The sequence below is a fragment of the Struthio camelus genome, chromosome 6 (assembly GCF_040807025.1).
Source record: "Struthio camelus isolate bStrCam1 chromosome 6, bStrCam1.hap1, whole genome shotgun sequence".
Classification (NCBI taxonomy): Eukaryota; Metazoa; Chordata; class Aves; order Struthioniformes; family Struthionidae; genus Struthio; species Struthio camelus.
This window is the reverse complement of record NC_090947.1, coordinates 42,974,762-42,993,234: the sequence shown is the minus strand read 5'-3', so window position 1 is coordinate 42,993,234 and position 18,473 is coordinate 42,974,762. Positions and strand designations below refer to the sequence as shown.

Below are 18,473 nucleotides of genomic sequence, written 5' to 3'. Positions count from 1 at the left end.
TGCCTGCATTGGCCAGCCAGGCACCCGGCTCCGGCTTTTTCGGGAACAGTGCTGGGAAGCAACTCCTTCCCAAGATGATCTCTGCTGCCTCTGCTTTGGCTCCTCTTGCTTAGACATGCCTTCTGCGGCAGCTTTTCGCATGATGACTTTGCATGTGTACATAGGTATTATTAATAATACGAGTCAAAATACTGTGTAAGGATTTCTTGCTTCTGAAGGCTGGCGAGTTCGCTTTTCTATGATTTTTTTAGCATTGAAAAATTAGTTAGCAAAATAGGTAGCATAGTCTCACTGCATCTGTGTCCATGAAAAGCATTTGTATAATGCAAAAATATAATGATTTTTCAAATGTCTGGAAAGCTCTAAGACAAAATTTAAAGTTAATTTGACAGGCAAAATTTAAAGATGGAATGCATCTAAAATTTCATTTTCTTGTAATAGCATTTCCATGTACAAGTGGATTTGCATCATGATAATGTGCAGATAACCTTGTGAAGTAAGTAGATGGTCTCATTAGCAATTTCTTGTAAAACTTCAGTGTTATTTCAACTTGCTGAGTAGTGCTAGAGTGGTGTTCACTGCCCTAAAATATGCAAAATTAATAGGGGGAACATCAGTAAAAATGGTGCCAGAGAGATCCAACCTGCAAAGACAGAAATGAATTAAAGATAAAACCTATGACATTTGACTGTTCTTTTTTCCCCTGCCTGATTTATCTATAATTCAGACTGCTTAACTTAACTTAAATACAGACACCGTAGTTGGAGTATTTGTTAAAGCACTAAGCTGACAAGTACAGAGCGCTGGCCATTATTTCTGTTGGCGAGTCAGAGGTTTGAGCTATTCATTTTGCAGGCCGACACTCAGCACCACAATTCCTTGAATTCCCAAAGCTTTTCATACAGCTTCCTCAAGGACAGCTATCATGTCTTAGCTGCTGCAGTGACAGATGGGATACAATGTGTCATGTGATGGATAACACTGGAGCCACAGTACTTAATCCTTCTAATACTAATAGCGGCATTATCATAGAGATTTATGAGAATGTCAGTTCCAAGTTCCCAGTTCCATTCATGGGTTTTTAAAACTTCAGCTGCAAAAAACATGCATCCATCCCATTAATTCTAATTATCATGGTTCATCTTCTCAGCAGTTTTGTACTCCGGAACCTTTCAGTGCAAATTAACGTACCAAAAAAGTGTATTAATTAATATTTGTAGCTTTTAATTTCTGCAAGAGTGTTGTCTGGAAGCAGCTGGCAGTACAGGGCCGCTGCTATTGAATCTTTGCCAAACAAGTGCAGATGTAATTTTGTTATCTCTTGCTTAGTCATTTACGCAAATTAATTTGAACAATTAGCCTTTTACTGGTCCTTCATGAATCATGCAAAAGGGATCTGCCAAAAAATTGCTAGTTGACAGAAAAGAATTGGTTAACATTGTAAATCTTACAAAAAGGTATTACTGTGTTGGGGATAAAGAACGACTTCCGTAAAAATTTTTTTTCCATAGCTCGTCTATTCCAACTAGGCTATTGATGACTGTTGGAGAAAAACATATAAAAGAAGTGTAAACTGGAGAAATTTAGGAAGTTTGTTTTGGGTGAATACCAAAAAGTAAAGATTCTTGACTAAAAATTGTCTCGCCCTCGTTGTTTGTGAGGTTGTGCTGGACTTCTTTCGGGAGGGTTAGGTCAGGCTTTGCACAAGAACACATTTGCTTATGGACTGAAAAAAAACAGATCCTTGGTTTCTTTGGTCACCGTCCTAAAGGAAGTCTGTTATCTTACCCTAACGTCCCTCCTCTGAAAAAAACAGGCTTCCACGTACACGCTGCAGCCTCGATCTCTGGAGGTGCTGGGTTTTGCCTTTGGGTAACACACAGCGTGCTCGTGAGATAAACGTCTGGGTGACTGTTGCAGAGAATGACTATTCATATGCTGCGGCTCGGCTTGAATGATGGCAAACTCAGAGGTTTCAAGGAATTGCATCTTTGCTGTTTTCTCAAATATCAGACATATTTTAGTCGGATAAGCCAAATTATCAAGATCACCAGTGAACAGTGCCATTCAGAGACTTTGAGTAATGCTGTGAGTGAAAATCTCTTATCTGCTGTTTACGTAGAAGATACATTCGCAATTTTCTCACAGTTTATGCATATTATTTTTCTTTAAATTGCATTGCACAGACATGAACCTTATGCTGGATATTCCTAAATGTAACCTCTTAGGGAGATTTTACAATATGGCCGTGACATCACAGCTGAGTTCATAATTGCCTTAGATTTCACTGTTGAGAGAGTTATTGCAATTTTACAAAATGATGGGAAGGGCTATGAGGCTTTCCTGCTGAGGAAAAAAAGTCACTACCTAGTGGTCTGGGAATACGATTTGCATTGCATTCAGGACTAATTGCATTAGAATAAAGTTACAAATGTATTTAAGTAAAACTTAACAATTTTGTCTAAACACTTCTCTGTCTCCTCTGCCTTGACGAGAGGGTGGCGCACAGTGACCTGCGTGGACAGTCAGGCTGTCACTGCTGCCACCCAGCTCGTCTGTCTCGCACGGCAGGTAAATCTTGATGGGTTTCCTTGGGCACTTGCCATCCTGGTTAGCCTAAGGCTTTCCTGAAGTGTTCACCATAGCTAGGCTGATCGCGCTAGAATTAAATTGTTGTTTGGTGGAAATCAAAGTCGAGCTCAAACAAATGATGAGTCTCTGTTAGCTGAGCCCGACAGTCCTGGGTGAATTCCATCACTGCGGTGGAGTAAGGTATGGGTCCCTTCCTCTCTAATTGTTTTTTACAAGCTGCGATTTCACAGTCTGTATTGTTATTTCCATTTGTCCATTTGATTGCAGAGAGAAGAGACCAGATGTTGTGTGACAAATCATAGCTATTTGCAATCTGTTGGAATTCTTATAAATTGTACTGGGGATCATTTTCTGATAACTGATCCTGCAATCACTTATGCACGTGCATCACTTAGAGCATGAGATGTCCTATTGAAGTGTGTGGATCTATTCATACGCTTAAATTAAGCACGCATCAGGCACGTTTGTGTAAATGTTTGTGTTGTAGAGTATGCTGATATTTAGGACTTGCCTGTTAGATTCCCCATTGCATTAATTTACATGTAATCAAATCACATATTCTTAGTACACTGTAAAAACTGATATCGGTTAATGTTTTTATTGTTGTATGATATATATGGCTCCAAATTTGGCTTAAGTGTGTCCTGCAACAGAGAGATCCCATTCTGTTTACTGATCTGTAATTCACAACAAATAGTTCTTTCGGTACAGCGCATCAAACCCAACTCTGTTATCCATCTGTTTTTAGGGTGTATGGCTAATCAAGGAAGTGGTCTCTCACTGACACACTGAGAAGAATGAAGTTAGTTCCTCTGTAATTGAAAGTATCAGTAGTAAACTTGGCTGGAGCTTGATTAATGGTATATTAAAATCAGAGTCTTCATGGTGAGTGCTAGATAAGGAGTTTTGGGCAAATTACTTGGTTACTGGGAAGCCTTTAAATTTTAATCATGGAGACACTTCAGCATCATTAGGAACTGAAAAAGACAATGGGCACTGGGAGGAAGTTATGTGAATTGATGTGCTTTTCAATCTCTTCTTCTGTGGTGATATTGAGTGATGCATGGGCTGCAATTGAGAATCCTCTTGCTCCCCATGCCTTTGATTGCTGTTGTTATAATTTAATATTATACAGTTCTTTATGATCATGGAAATCAGATGAGTTAGTTGCAAAAGATGGAAGGTTTCAGTATTAGAAAAATTAGTTTAACATCACAGTTTTTCTGTGCTGTCTGCCTGGGTAGCAAAATGGATGGACACTTTAACTTGCATTTAGAATGAATGGAAATAGAAAAACATGGTCTTTTGCACACGTGTTTATTGTTTAATGTGATATTAACATTATGAACCTCAAACATGGATTTACACTTTAATTCGAAGTCCATTTTTGTGTAGTGAGTATGTGCATATCGGTCCAGTTTAGGGGTGCACATGTATAATAGCTATGCTGTATCTATAGAGAGGTGATATATGTAAAAGCTTTATGAGCATATGTATGGAATATAGATGTCTCCCCAGGGTGACAGGTTCAATTCGAACAAGAGCCAATGAAACCAATACACTGAACTCCTTCACTCACATCTTTTCTTTCTGACTGGGGATTTTCAAATGACTCTAAGGATGTTAGGTGCTCGGCTCCAGTATCGTTCAATGAACTAGAAATAGTCAACATATTTGAAGTGGCAGCAGGGGCTGTCACAGATTCAGTCCCCTCCTTTTCCAGGCAACTGTATGATGGAACTGGGTACATACAGTGACCAAACTAATTTAAAGTCAGGTCGTTTGTTTGCCTCCATTAGTACTATGGGAGAACCTCTCTCCTGTCTAAAGATGTCATTTAGACATATTCTTCTAATAGAATTTGTCTATAGTTAGTGTAGGCCTATTCATATTTGCACCAATATTGTCTAGTGATTTAGAATAGTTTTAACCTTCATTCATTTTGCTGGGCTAAATAAAGTACTTTGTTTCATTCCCCTTGCTTAAGAAAGGTTCACCTTTAGCCTGCCTATCTCTGTAGGCCTTCTCTGATCCTCCTCCATATTTTGATCAATTCTCTTCCCGTATGTGAACAAATTGAAGCACCAGATGATCCAGGCATGGTTTTAACACAGGCTTGCACAACAGTATGAATATTTTCCTAATGCTAATGGGAAGACTTGGCCGTTCTCTATCCTGAGATGCTCCATTTGCTTTTGTGTTCATGGGTGCACCACAGTCAGCATTTTGGGAAATCTTGGCCTTCCTCTGCTATTTCCAAGCAGGAAGTTCCAGCTGTCTGCAGAAATACTGATGATTAGTTTTGAAATGGTGACCCTTCTGTTACTAAAGTTTGTATTACTAAATTTTATCCTACTTCTCTCACTGTGGTCCCCAGATCATATAATTTTACCTGTATTCTGATACTCCTTTGGGTTGGTGCTGTCTTCCAAATTCGTGTCATGAAAAAAATGTAATTGGTATACGAGCATTCTGTGTCAAAGTAATTATCAAAACTGTTAAATAAAATCAGTTCTGACACCTAGGCCAAGAGGGATTAAAAGTGATTTGTCCAAAGTCACATTGGAGTGCTGTGAAGAAGATGGTCTAAATCCCAGTGTGTTCTCTGAATTACAGAAACATTCATTTTCTTTCTGAAGGAACATTTAAGGCCATGAACTAGAAAGCTGTAAGCTAAGAAAAGATTTCTTTCTAGGAAAGCGAGAGCTTGTTGCAAACAAAACTATTCTTGCTCAGATAATGGTATTTTGTAGAAAAAGAAACTTCTTTTTGCAATGCGTGCATCAGTTACTATGGGAAAAGCTTGTTGGTTTTAGACTGGTATTCCTGGTCACGCCAAAGGAAAACTCTCACTCAGTCCTGTTTGGCTGGAAATTCAGCGCGTGAGACATTTATGTAGGCTACAGGAAACAGAAGCCTCAGCTGCTGGCCTCAAAGAAACGTAGTGCCAACTCCTAGGAAGGTCTTTGGTACGCCGTGTAACCAGCTCGCTCACCGATTGATTCCTCTGTCCTCTTCCTTACTTTCCTTTTCTGTTGTTTGACTGGGTCTGTTTTTGCTTGTTTTCACACGTATACACAACTCCCAACAGCTTTACAGGCTCTTGGTTTCATGTTGATGCACACTATAAACATTTTTAAAACTATACAACTTTTCGTGGAGCAGGAGACCATTTTCCACCCAGAATCATCACAGCCTGGAGGCTGAGTTCTGGCAACATGAGAGAAAATGCCAGACCTGAAAGGGAGAGGAAGAAATATGTCCTGGCAGGGTGAGTTGGTGCTTTTTTTTTTTTTTCATTTAATAAATGATGTGTACTTAGGGATTTAGAATATTAGAACAAGTCCTAGGGGGATATGGATTTAACGGAAGGGGATAAAGTTGTTGTGGAAACATATCTTTATTAAATTTTCTCATTCAGATGTTTATTATATGATTTATAAAGACTTAAGCTTATTAGGAGCCCCTTTTTAATTTGCCACATAGTGATTGTGTATATCTATATAGCCATGCTGCAGATGTGTTCATATGTTCAGATAAAAGCAAATGCTCCAGGAAGCCATGCTGATCAACTGATCTACCTTCTTTTATAGTGAAAACCCCATAATTTCAACCAATGTAAATATAACCCGTATATGCAGCATATATTTCAGAAACATTCTTGATCTATATGATTTGAAAAAAATGCATTGTATAGTATTATGTAGATTTGTGTGTGTGTGTGTGTGTGTTTGTTTATGACCTAATATAAATAGGACCATATTCCCAGTGGCATATAATGTCCTGTGATTTCACAGATACGTCGTTTATGTTTATGATGTCTAACTGTGGTCTTAAAGTGAGAGAAAAATTTGAGGCATTACAGATAAATATGTAACGCTTATCTAATGTGGTTTAGATTTGCCTAATCAGCCTCATTGAAGAGTAGCCTACGTGTGACAGGCTTAGATTATCTATTAGTTTCAGACTGTTGATACAGAAAGACGTATGAAAAGTTGGATTGCGCGTCCTTCTTGCACTCCTAAACTGCAGTAAAGAGCTCAAAACCTGAAGTGTTTTTAATTGCCTTTGCAGCCCTCTGAATGAATGAGCCTGGAGGACTGATGGAGATGGCGGAGGTGTCTCGGCACTGACACGCGCCTGGCAGCTCTATCTCAAATCTTCCTGGTGCGTGTCCCACCCCAGCATATTCCTTCGTGTCTGACTCCAGTCATGGCACATAAGAGGGTGGAAGAGGCGGTAAATTTTAGGCATTAAATATTGACTGTTTCCCAAATTTCTTGTATTTGAGGGAAACTCAACAGCCAGAGGCAGACTCTGAGGTTCTCCTACCTGGTGGGAAGGGGCAGGGTTGGAATAAAGGGGCTACTCCGTGGCGTTACACCCGCTCATTTCCTAAAACCATGTCTTTTTTATAATTATGACAGTTCATAGACTGCAGCTTATTTGTTTAACTAACTTTCCCTTCCTTCCTTGCTCTCTCCCTCTCTCCTTTCTTTTTCTTTCTTTCTTTTTCTTTCTTTCTTTTTCTTTCTTTCTTTTTCTTTCTTTCTTTCTTTTTCTCTTCTGTCACCACATCACTGGGAGGGGAGCAAAAATCAGGAAAAGATTCTGATTAGCGATCCATCATAAATTAATGAATAAAAGTGTAATCCTAGCACTTCATGCTAGAGTGGAACATTTTAAAAAATCATGAAGTGAAACATAAGAACACTAGAAAAGTTTGGATTGGGGTATAAAAATTATTTGGAAGACTGTGTGCTAATCAACAGCAAATGTAAGAATCAGCTAGGTTGATAGGGCAGTGAATGACTTGTATTTTTTATATTGGAGTTTTTCAATCAGCATTTTCTGAACATGGGTTCTCATTATGATAATGATGATGGGATTAATTATCACCATGAGAACAAGCGATAATGGTACTTTGAACTGTATTTGTCACCATATGACACAGACTATTACTTGTTTTTACATTCTCCGGGACGTGTGTGCATTGAAAGGAGCTGACTTGCACGCTGAATGACAGACTGGCCTATGATGAGATGTCGAAAGACATCTGACTGGGCAGGATTTCTGCTGTTTTACATATTCGTTACCTGATGGCATTAAGGGAGCACCAGGAAAATCATTGAAATTAGTCCTTGGGATTAGTATTCAGCTGCAGAGAACAATTTAAACACAACTTTGTTTCTTGCCTTGCTTTAACACTTCAACATGTTTACAACCTTTAAGCCATTAGGGAGAGGAGACTTCTCCATACAAATCCTGTTCCTAGAGATGTCATGCAATTTAATCACCAAAATAGCAGGACTCCACAGTGTGTAGATCTTTCTGTGTTTATTTTAAATATTATAGATACTGTGTGCAGAGAAAACTGAATGTGAAAAGTCTTTTACACTAAATAAATGAGCGCCTCAACAGCAGCATGATTTATTTTTTAACTCTTTTATTTTTGGACCCAAGTCACAGGTGTCTAAGTGAAAATATGTGTTTACCTTCAAAGGAATAATATTCTTTCATAAATCAAATTTCCAAAATGGCCTTTGCAAAATTACTACCAAATTAAGAGAGTTCGTTTCAAGCCATGTTGGAGAGGGACCATAAACCAAAGGCAGACTGGTGGGCAAGGCGATACAAGCAAACCTGGCTACACCGATCAGGTGAACTGCTGCCAGTGGGACTAGTTTCCTAAGCCTCAGACTGCTCCTGCGCTGCACAAATGTGTGCTTATTAGCAAATGGGGTGGCTAGCTACAATAAACAGTAAGTTAAGAGCTGAAAATGTTGGGTTTTTGATCCTTGAGCTGCGTCCAATGAATATTTCACAGAAGCACTTTAACAGAAAGTTAAAATATATAGAAATAGAAGAGGCTGCTTTAAAACTAAATCAACCTTAAATCACAGCCATACCGTATGCATAATTCTGAAAAGAGCTAATTTCCGAATCTCCTGTTCATACCTGATGAATTTGCTGACAAAGTACTTGTTTGACATTTGTCCCACGTACAGCTTTATCATATATCTGTTATTTGTGTGAATTCCAAAAACTGATTTTTGTCTGAAGACATTACCAGAACAATGTGTTCTTCATTTGAATATTTACCCATATCGGAGAATGTGTTCCTGAACGTCTTTCCTCATAATTAAATTTATTCAAGGAATGTGTAAGCAGCTTTTAGTGGTATTTAGGGTCTCTTACTATGCTAACTAATTAATGTATAACTGACATACACGTACTCAACTTTAATAATGTTATCCGATTAATAAGCAATAACTACCTCGGTAAATCAAAATTAAATGCCCACTTATGGCACTAAGTTTCGAACCCTCCTGCCTAGAGACTTTACATTGATTGATTCATTAAACATTACATTGTCTTATGAAGATTAGTGCAAAGTATGTGTGAAAAAAATGGGCTGAAGAAGGAAAATGTGTGCTTTGCTTCTTGCTAAGATACAGATGTGTTGTAGAATAGAAGAAAAAATCATTTTAGTCACTCAGGGAACCATGAGTAGCGCGCAAGTGTTAATTTTGGGAAGCCAGCTTGTAAACGAAAGCACAGTTCCTGACCTAGGTAGACTTTGCCAGTGAACTTCAAGTGTGGTCTGCAAAGCGGCTCAAGTCAATGAGGGGCAGGCACTCACTTGGGAGTGGAGGACTCAGTTTACCCTTTCACTCGAGGGGTTTGGACCATGTCAGCTCTGTCCCAAGAGAGGACGTGACTACCAGGTTTTAAGCAGAGATGGGCTCTTCTCCAGGCAGGACTGCGAGGCAGAGAAGAAAGGCAGAGCTATGTATAGCATGAATTCATGAGCCCATTTAGCCAAAAATCACTGCCCCGGCTGGAACCACCCAAAATCTTGCTGGTGATTTCATAAAAGATACTGGAAGCCTGATTAGGAGTGAGGAAGTAAATATCAGCATGAGGTTGGAAGGAAAGAGCGGCAGCTGTCATTCATGAAGGGAGATATTGCTGGAGGAGAAATGCAGACGCTTCTCAAAAGATCTGCAGTCTTGCTTTACCCCTGGACCTCCCAGTAGGCAATGTCAGAATGATGTAATCACCCTCAATTTTAGGTCACAGGTGAAAGTTTAACAAAAGAAGAAAAATTCAAACTATGCCTCCTAGTGTAAAGCTTTCCGTTTCAGTCATGCTACTGCTACCTGCCTTATACTTAATAAAGAGGTACTTGTTAGTTATGTTTTATGAATAGGTAGTTTTCTATTACAATAAAGCTACTCTCTAGAAAGATATACATTTTCAGTATTATATTATTTCCTAGGATTACGTTTCTCCCAAACTTCCACACATATGGCCAGCTTCACCACTTACGCATTAAATTTGTTAGCTATTCCAGTATTTATCATATGTTCCAATTCAAATTGTTGCCATTTTCTACTCATTAAACTCTAGCAGACGTTACACAGAGTGCTGATCACACGACCATACCTTGAACAACGGAGGCCAAGTTTGCAGAGTGATTAGTTCATGGAGTTTTAGATTAGTAAGCGAAGAAATGTGAGTTATTGGAAAGGCAGATGGTTTGTATAATACCTTATTTGTCTAATATAAATGGATTTATGCAGACCATGAAAAGGACTTACAGTGATGGAATTATATTTATTGTTTATATTTTGCTTTCAAATATAATGGGTTATGCATTCTTTAAGTATTTTTTACTGCTGTGGTTTCTAATGTTGTCTTGACTTGGTATTTATTTACAGTCGACCTTCTATCTGGAATATTTTTGTCTGGTACTGAAAGCTGCTCATTGCGAAATGGAATACAATCAGTGAAACACAACATGTAAGTAGCATTTCTGGTCGCAGCAAGCCTCCGCTTATGGTAAATTTCGTACTATAACATACCTTGGTATTGTATGTACTTCTACATTCAGGAATTTTTGCCTTTAACAGAGCTATTCTAAGGACAAGAATTTAGCACAATGGTTGCTTTTTACTATTATGTATTTTTTTTGCCACTGTGCTAACCTGCAAAAGATAAAGATACATCTTCACTTTCCTTTGAAATTTTTCCAGTCATTCCTTTTTAACTCATTCCTGTAATAGTCTGGTTTAAGCAACAACTCTGACAGCAAAACCTATGAGGGTTTTCAAATTCAATAACCACGACTGGAAGGAAGGCATCCCTCATCTCAACTTTAGCTGAGTAACTGCAGATCCTTAACATTACCCTCTACACTGGAGGTCTTCAAAGTCATCAATCTGTTGAAAACATGCTGACAGCTCGGAGTGGTTCTGTAGTGTCTAAAATGTGCTGTCCTGCTGTCAGAGTTTAGTGCTTTTAGATCACTTGGGAAGAGGTGACTTATGAGCCAAAGGCTGAGTTTCTGTTTCCGCAGCACCTTGCGCACGTGGGCGTAGCAGAGTGTATCTGGCCCAGACATGCTGCGGACAAGAAACCTGCCTTCACACAGATGTTGGCCAACTCCGGTCAAGAAATGGAAGGTCAGCAAATGCTAAAAGAGAGGTTCAAAGAGCAAACATATTGTTGTCCACTGCAGCATTTTTTAAAGAATTTGTAGAATATAAGGCTAATTCAAAACCTATACGTCGTCTTTCTGGTTTCCGCTGCCCCCTCACTTTCAGTCTGCTGTTTTCCCTGATCTTGAAATCACGTTTTGGAATAATTTGCAACAACTGCTGTGTAGGTTTTTCTGAGTCTTGTATTGGCCAGAGCTGCAATGTTTGCATTCAGCGTTACCATTTCACTATGAAATCTTTCTCTGTCCCTTCCTCCTGAGCTTGTTTTTCCTAAATACACAGTACATTTTTTGAGCTATTTCTTTGGAATAAAAAGTTTCTGTATTTGTCAGTTGGAATAATCTCTTTTATTTTCCTAAAATAGTTTTCAACACAGCTGTTAATTGCAATATCTTCCTTACATATTACCACCATTTTTAGCTGTGTCAAATGAGGCTGTGTATGGGATCTCATAGGAGTGAGATGACTGGAATATATTGTGATTGTTGATGTGCTTATGCTGTTGAATTAAAAAAACATAGAAAGGTGTTTTCTGTAAAACTTCAGATTCTTTTTTCCTTTATGCTTTTAACATATTACTTTAGTCTGTTCAGGATAACAGAAGAAGGTATTCCTCCCAGAGCTTATCTCATTTCATATTACAAAGTATTTAATTTCTCATCCTTCAGCAATCTACAAATGTTTCTTATTAGTGCACCCTTCTGCAAAAAACTTAGTTATGTAGACATACAAAAGGGTTTTTTTTGTTACATGCTGACCATTGTTTTTTTCTGCAACGGATTTCAAGATGCTTTCCCTGTCATAGTGAAAGACCTCTAGGTACTTTGGTTCCCAGCACAAGAGACTTTATATATAGAAAAAAAAATCTATATCTAGATCTATATCTAGGGGTATGTGTATTTCAGTAAAGATGGACAATATTACCTCTTCTTTATAGACTGTAGGGAAAAAGCTGATAAATTTTATGAGAAACAAACTCTTTCTAAGGTCTAAACTTGACAGCTAAACTTTGATATTTGATATTCCTTACATATGCAAGGCCAGTGTCCCGAATCTGCCAGATGGGCTTGCTTTGGTGGTATCTCTTGGCGAAGACGAAAGAGCTTCTGGCAGCAGAAAGGCCTAGGCTGCGCAGGCTTTCAGCCCTGTGTTCCTCCAGTTTAATGGGGCTGTGTCGAGAAAAGGGCTAAAGAGATGATGCTGAAATTACCATGGAAAGAGTTTTGCTTTCAGTCGCTGAGATACATTTTCTGATGGGCTTCTTTTCTCCTAATCCAGTTTTCTTCACCACCATCGTAGGCTCAGTGCATGTGTGCTTTTTGCATACTAATATTCTGCAGGTTCCCCGGGGAATGTGTTGATTCTGGATAAGACTTTGCGATTAGTTTCCAGAGGAACCTGTAGCTGTTTGAACCGGCTTCTTGCCCCGTCAGCATCACCTAGTGTAGGGGTTGTGCGTGGAGTTGGTGACTGAGCTCCACTGACTCCACCTTCGCCTCCATTACACATTTTTAAACTATTTGCCCATGTATTTTTACTCCTCAAAATGTCACCAGCTAATTATCGGTTTTAAAGGGGTGTTAATATTCTTCATAAAAATGATGGCAAACAGCGCAACAGTATTTTTTTCCTGTTTAAATTCAAACATATATGAGGATTTGGCATATAAATGCCTTAAGAAGGCAAGATGAGGTTTCGACATGCAAAGTTAATGTTGCTCACTTCTACATGACATTCATGATGCTGATCTTTACTGTAGTACACGATCACCTGCTCCTTTCCCATTAAGTAAAATAAAGACATTTAAACTTGAGTGAGTCCATTTTTAGCTCTAACAACAATAGTTTCCTCTGTAGTTTAAAAAAATCACAGAGAGAGAGAATGAGAGAGAGAGAGAGAGAGAGAGATTATGCATTATCACTCTCACCGAGTACCATTTAGTCCTGCAGCTGACTATCGTCTCCTTTGGAGATACTGGAAGGGGACACACTCTGATCTTTCTGGCATTAAAGAATAAGCTTGGAATCTAAACCATGTATGCCAGTTAGATACCCAACAAGCATCAAAATGTAGTGGGGGTTGGGTGTTTGACTCCCTTCAGCTCCTTCTGAGAACACTGCTTGATGAATTCTGCCTAATACCCATAATTTCTGCCTAATGGGAATACTTCTTAGTTCAAGACTTTGCCCACCTTTTCTTTTTCTCCCTTGGCTCTTGATTTCTTTATCTCCAGTTTGTCTTTGGTCATGAAATGCAATTTTATTTCAAGCTACCTTATACCTGTGCCCTGCTCTGGCAAGTCCACAGATGCATTTTGGGCCAAATTCTGGTTGCCTTAGGTTTACAGTCAGCTGGATTTCTGGTGTGCAAGGCAAGTATGATTGTGTGTCCTCCGTGTACAGTCATGGAGATGATGAGCGGTTCTGATATGTTAGTACTAATCCCCAGATCACTGGATCTTCTCTACCAGAAGCTACAATGTGGAAATGGCACACTTGGACTGGAGCAGTACAAGTTCTGGCCCCAAGTCTCCGGTATATCAGTTGCTTTGCTGCGATACCTTTGGGCAAAGCTGTTTGACCATATCATAAACAACTTGCTTTAAGACTGGAGCACATACTGTTTACTGTATAATCCTATCTAAATGCTCCTTTTTTTTTCTAGAGTAAAGATTAAAGAACAGAATTACATTGGAACCGGTGAAGGCATGATCCATGCCCCCTTGATTATATGGAAACATTAAAATATCATCAGCATGTTAATTTTATCATCTGAACTGTATGAGATTTATTCATCTCTCTTATCTATTACATTAGTCTGTAAATACAATTTATTCTGATGGTGGGAATGTCAGACAGAGAGACCAAAAACATCTGGACTTCTTAATATGAAACAAATTTTCTAGGATGTATATTGTCACTTTAAAATTAATTCCCCTAATAAGGAGGCAGAAATCTCATAGCCTATTGATCTTTCAAAATAAGGCCCCAACTCTTTACTGGGATAAGACAGGTAGATCCTAGGAAGGTTCCCTGAGGATTTGTAGTTCACTTATCTTCTGTTACATTTTTGAATATCAAATACAATAGATTATTTCAGCATGCTAATATAAAATACACAGCAGCAGATAAAACCCAGCCATTGCAAACTAGAGGATTAATAAAAATCAATGAAAATTCCCCAAGAAAAACAACATATCTTAAACATTTTCCAAGTCTGAATTGGTGGATTTTCTTTCTAAACATGTAAAATCAATATTAATTAAAACCAACCATAAGGAAACCCTAGCCCACTGAAAGACAGTTTTCATTTAAAAAATATATTGTATTACCCAGGCTAGATTATCGCAGCACCCTTTCAGACACGGAGCAGAGGCAGTAACGTTTCTCCTCCCTCTTCATTTTTGTGTAAGCTTGAACTGGGAAGCGCGTGGAAGTGGCGAGACGTACCTGCAGCTCGGTGCCTGCCCGACCCTCTCCCAGTCCAATTTTACTTGGAGCACCGAGAAAGAAAGCAGACGAGCGCTCTCTAATTCCAAATCTCTTCCAGACTGCTCCAGGACGGCTGCATTTATACGCAAAAAGTTCCGGACTAGCCCACAGCAATAACTTGATAATTGTTCTGGGAAGACTCTCAGCAGAGCTATCTTATGCACAAGTAAACAGGCATCTGTAAGATTAAGAATTATATGCCAGGGCTTTGACACGACCATCAGTTATGCCAGATGCAAATAATTTATTCTTTGTCAGTTCAAATATACAATCTTGTGTGGATAGCTTAAATTTATACTGGCACCAAAATACGGCGAGCGATATTATTTAAGTGTGGCGTTGAAGCCACAGATATGCATCTCTGGTGACCCAAAAAGTGGAAGAAGAATATTAGTTATATTTTCTGAGAGTAACTCATCATTGTTATGTAATAATAGCTGATGTCATAATAGCTGATGTAATAACTTGGCACTGTTGTGCAAGAATATAACATCAGCTATTAGGGGCTCTAGCCTGCCCTCACAGACACCATACTCAGGCATCTGCAGGTGCCATTGCTCTCACTGTGATTTGGCCTCATAACAGCCAAACGTTAGCAAGGGGGATTGACTACTGTGTTTTTATTGCTGCACCATATTTCTTTAACTGTCAGAATACTCACATTGCACATAACTGCAAAGAAGGGCAGTGTGCTTTTCTTAAAAGTGCCTGGTGAAACACTGACTTTGGCTATTCCTTTTCCTGGGTAATGGACCCTTTCCCACCCTCAAAATTTCACTTAATTCTGTTGCGCGATGGAGCTAAAAAATGTCCTCTTTTATTTTGACTTTCCTTATTTCATTTTGGGGTTTTAGCAGCTGAAAATGCTGTCTTACTTCCATTTTAGCTTTTGCATATTGGGGGACCTGAAGTGGCCTGTGACATTTAATATAAAATCGTAAAACATTCAGTTGAGACTTTCCAAAGAAGAGAAAAGCACATATAGGAAAAGCACGAGGGCGGCTGCTATTGCAGAACTTCACTTTTGACAGGATGAGGCTGCGTGAGACACTCAGTTTGCTAAGAAGCTGCTCAGGCTTTACCTTTGCAAAACAGGAAAAAAATACAGATTCAGTTCAGTGAGGATGAATCCAAACACTTAACTTTGTGCACAGAGAGTAGTCCGGCGTATAAAGTTACATGAGAGTCTAAGTATTTTCAAGATTAAGGCCTTTAGCTTTAAATAGTATCTTAAACATTTAGTTCATGTTTGGTGAGACTGTCAAATTATTTGTTCCTGCACCGTTGGCTGAAAATTCTGCTCATTTTATAGGACTGAGCTTACATGGATTTACTGGACAACAGAATAAGTGAAATTTAAGACACGCATCTTAAGCTGAGTTCATAACAGCCCACATTTCCAATAACAAAACTAGCGGTGACAGTGATATATGGCTTTTTTTATGAGACCTGATAACTGATGGATATGTGATCTTATAAATGCTTAGACAAACTAATGCACATAATTATATTTTCCATTTGAAGTCTATTGCTAGGCATTCTAATACAATATCATTAGTCGAAATGGCCACAATGATACAGCTTGGGCAGTTTGTCACAGTAATTACAGAGTGATTATTTTTGACTGGAATAAAGATTTCAGTTTTAGTATGGTAGAAAGCATAATCACAAATTAGAAACAGTCTCAGAATAAAAAAATGTCAGGGATAGGGACTTTAAATATGGATTATAGTGTAATTCTAAAACAATTTCTTTAAAAAGTGTACTCATTTGGCAGAATGTGTGATTTCTTTCAGGTTTATACCAAGTTCCTGCCCAAAAGGATGACACTTACCTAATTAACAGTTCCATTGTTTAAGAATTTTATAAAAGGGAAAATTTGGGCATGGTAAGCAAGGTTTATGTTATAATTTACATAACTGCTAAAATAGGCTTTCTTTCTTCAATCGACAAAAAAATAGATCATTTGTCTTCACTGTTTTCGGGATGGTTGATTAAAGTAGACAGTGTCCTAACATCTGTATTGAAAACTATATTAATCAATTGATTAATCACGAGACATTAATCAAAATCTTCCTTAAGTGTTTTAGTTTTGGAGCAGCTCTTAGTATTTTCTATCAGATTCCTTTTAAGGTGTCCATTATAAAGATTAAATTTGGGTGGTAAATATTGAGGGGCTGAGGCACATGTGGCTTTCCACTTGAAGGTCACAGCCATTGCTCATTAGTGTTACTTTTAATGGGATAAGAAGCAAAAGTTTTTAATATGTGACTACATCAATTAATCAAATACACATTTGATTTCCTTTCCAGTAAGCAGTCCATATTTTCTGCGTGTACAAAGAAATTTGTGGTGTTCTACAGCCGCGGGTACTTCAGGCTACGCTGAAGAACAGTCCATGTATTTAAGGCATTTAAAGTGTACGTATGGACATAATGAACTGATGCACTGACTATAATAAAATAAGTTATTCTCTGCTATATTTAAATATTCTACTTTACAAAAAAATCCATTTAAAGGAGTCCTGGTCAGCTTTCATTAAGGCTATAATTAAACAATCTCACTTACCCTCTCCAATGAATGTAAAACTTCAGATTACTGGGCATGAAGTGTTTTAGAATGAAAGAAGTTATTCTGAGTATTTAGTTGATTCAAGTGAACCGTAGAGGACCTATGCAACGAAGCTGATCATCTGAGAATTTCATTCTGTTTGTTTTTCCTCTGTTCCTGTTTGTTTTTCCAGCCTGAAACATTAAATACCGGTACTCAAGTAAATGTATTTTGTGAAGCATCAATTACAGTACAAAAGAAAACCACTGATTACACATCTCTTCATGTGCATAAAAATGTTTCTTCATCTTGCAATCCCTCTGTAAGTGATTCTTTAAGAAAGATTTACTAAATCCTCTCTGTGGCTGTTTGTCTGATAGATTGGAAATACCTTCTTTCTAATATACGCTTTTCAAAAAAAAAAAAAAAAGAAAAGAAAGAAAAACAAAAGAAACACCCTCAAACCAACCATTTATTATTTGTATTTGTTTGGAATTAAAAGTACACCAAAAAGAAAAGTGCATCTGGCATTCCAATCACCTTTGGCAAAAGTTTAAAGAAACAGCAAATCAAAGCATAGCAAATTAAATCCTGCAGCCACTTCCCCTGTGCCTGAAGAAGCTGCCTTAAAACCATGAACCACGTTCTAAGTAGTGCTGGTTTCGTTTCTGGACATAGATTACTGCCTCCGAATTTTACAGCGCTCATAATAATCCATTTTTAAAGGTGATGCCTTCAAGCTGATTGAAGCACGCTCCCTGGGAAACCCTTGTCCAGCCGAGGTGGGACGGCCGGGGAACGCCCCGGCCGCAGATGCGTAGAGCTGCTGATGCCTCTGCTGAAGCCAAGGGCTCCTGCTCTGCACTACCTGCCTATCATCGTCTCATTCTTCAAAGCTCCTTTGATGTGGGTTTACTAGTTGCTATATGTCGCAATGGAGTTATTGAGTACTGAGAGCCATGAAAATGCCCAGGAAATTTTGCACGCTTTTAAAAACGATACTGGACTACTTGTCGCATAAGTATGGGAAAAAGAAACATATGTCTTAAAGTCTTGAAATAATCAACAATACATATTTGGAAATAAAATAAAATCTATGCCTGTGCTGTTCTTCCACAGCTGAGTTCTGTTTTCATTTTGCTATTGATGGTGAAGGTTGGTTGCCTTCAGCAGGAAAGGAAATGCAATCTGCATAATTCCCATTAGTTCTTCATCGTGCAAATATATGCTGATAATAATTCTGTATTGGGTTAGTTTGTGGCTAATCGTCTTTATACTTAGCAGCAGGTGCTGTGGCAGCACTGGAAAAAGTATCATGCATTTTAGAAATTACTGC

The 18,473-nt window shown here is 38.4% G+C and overlaps 1 long non-coding RNA gene across 4 annotated transcripts; it reads left to right on the top strand.

The window, feature by feature from the left end:
* Positions 1–229: 229 nt before the first annotated feature.
* Positions 230–18,218, top strand: LOC104145693 (uncharacterized). Of its 4 annotated transcripts, none has more exons than XR_011142001.1 (7): positions 230–3,477; positions 5,758–5,863; positions 6,667–6,759; positions 10,317–10,398; positions 16,384–16,475; positions 16,900–17,007; positions 17,331–18,218. It is a non-coding gene; the product is annotated as an uncharacterized lncRNA (long non-coding RNA). The 4 variants fall into 4 exon arrangements; XR_011142000.1 differs by having other exon boundaries at positions 230–5,863; positions 17,331–17,459; positions 17,864–18,218; XR_011141999.1 differs by having other exon boundaries at positions 230–5,863.
* Positions 18,219–18,473: the final 255 nt, after the last annotated feature.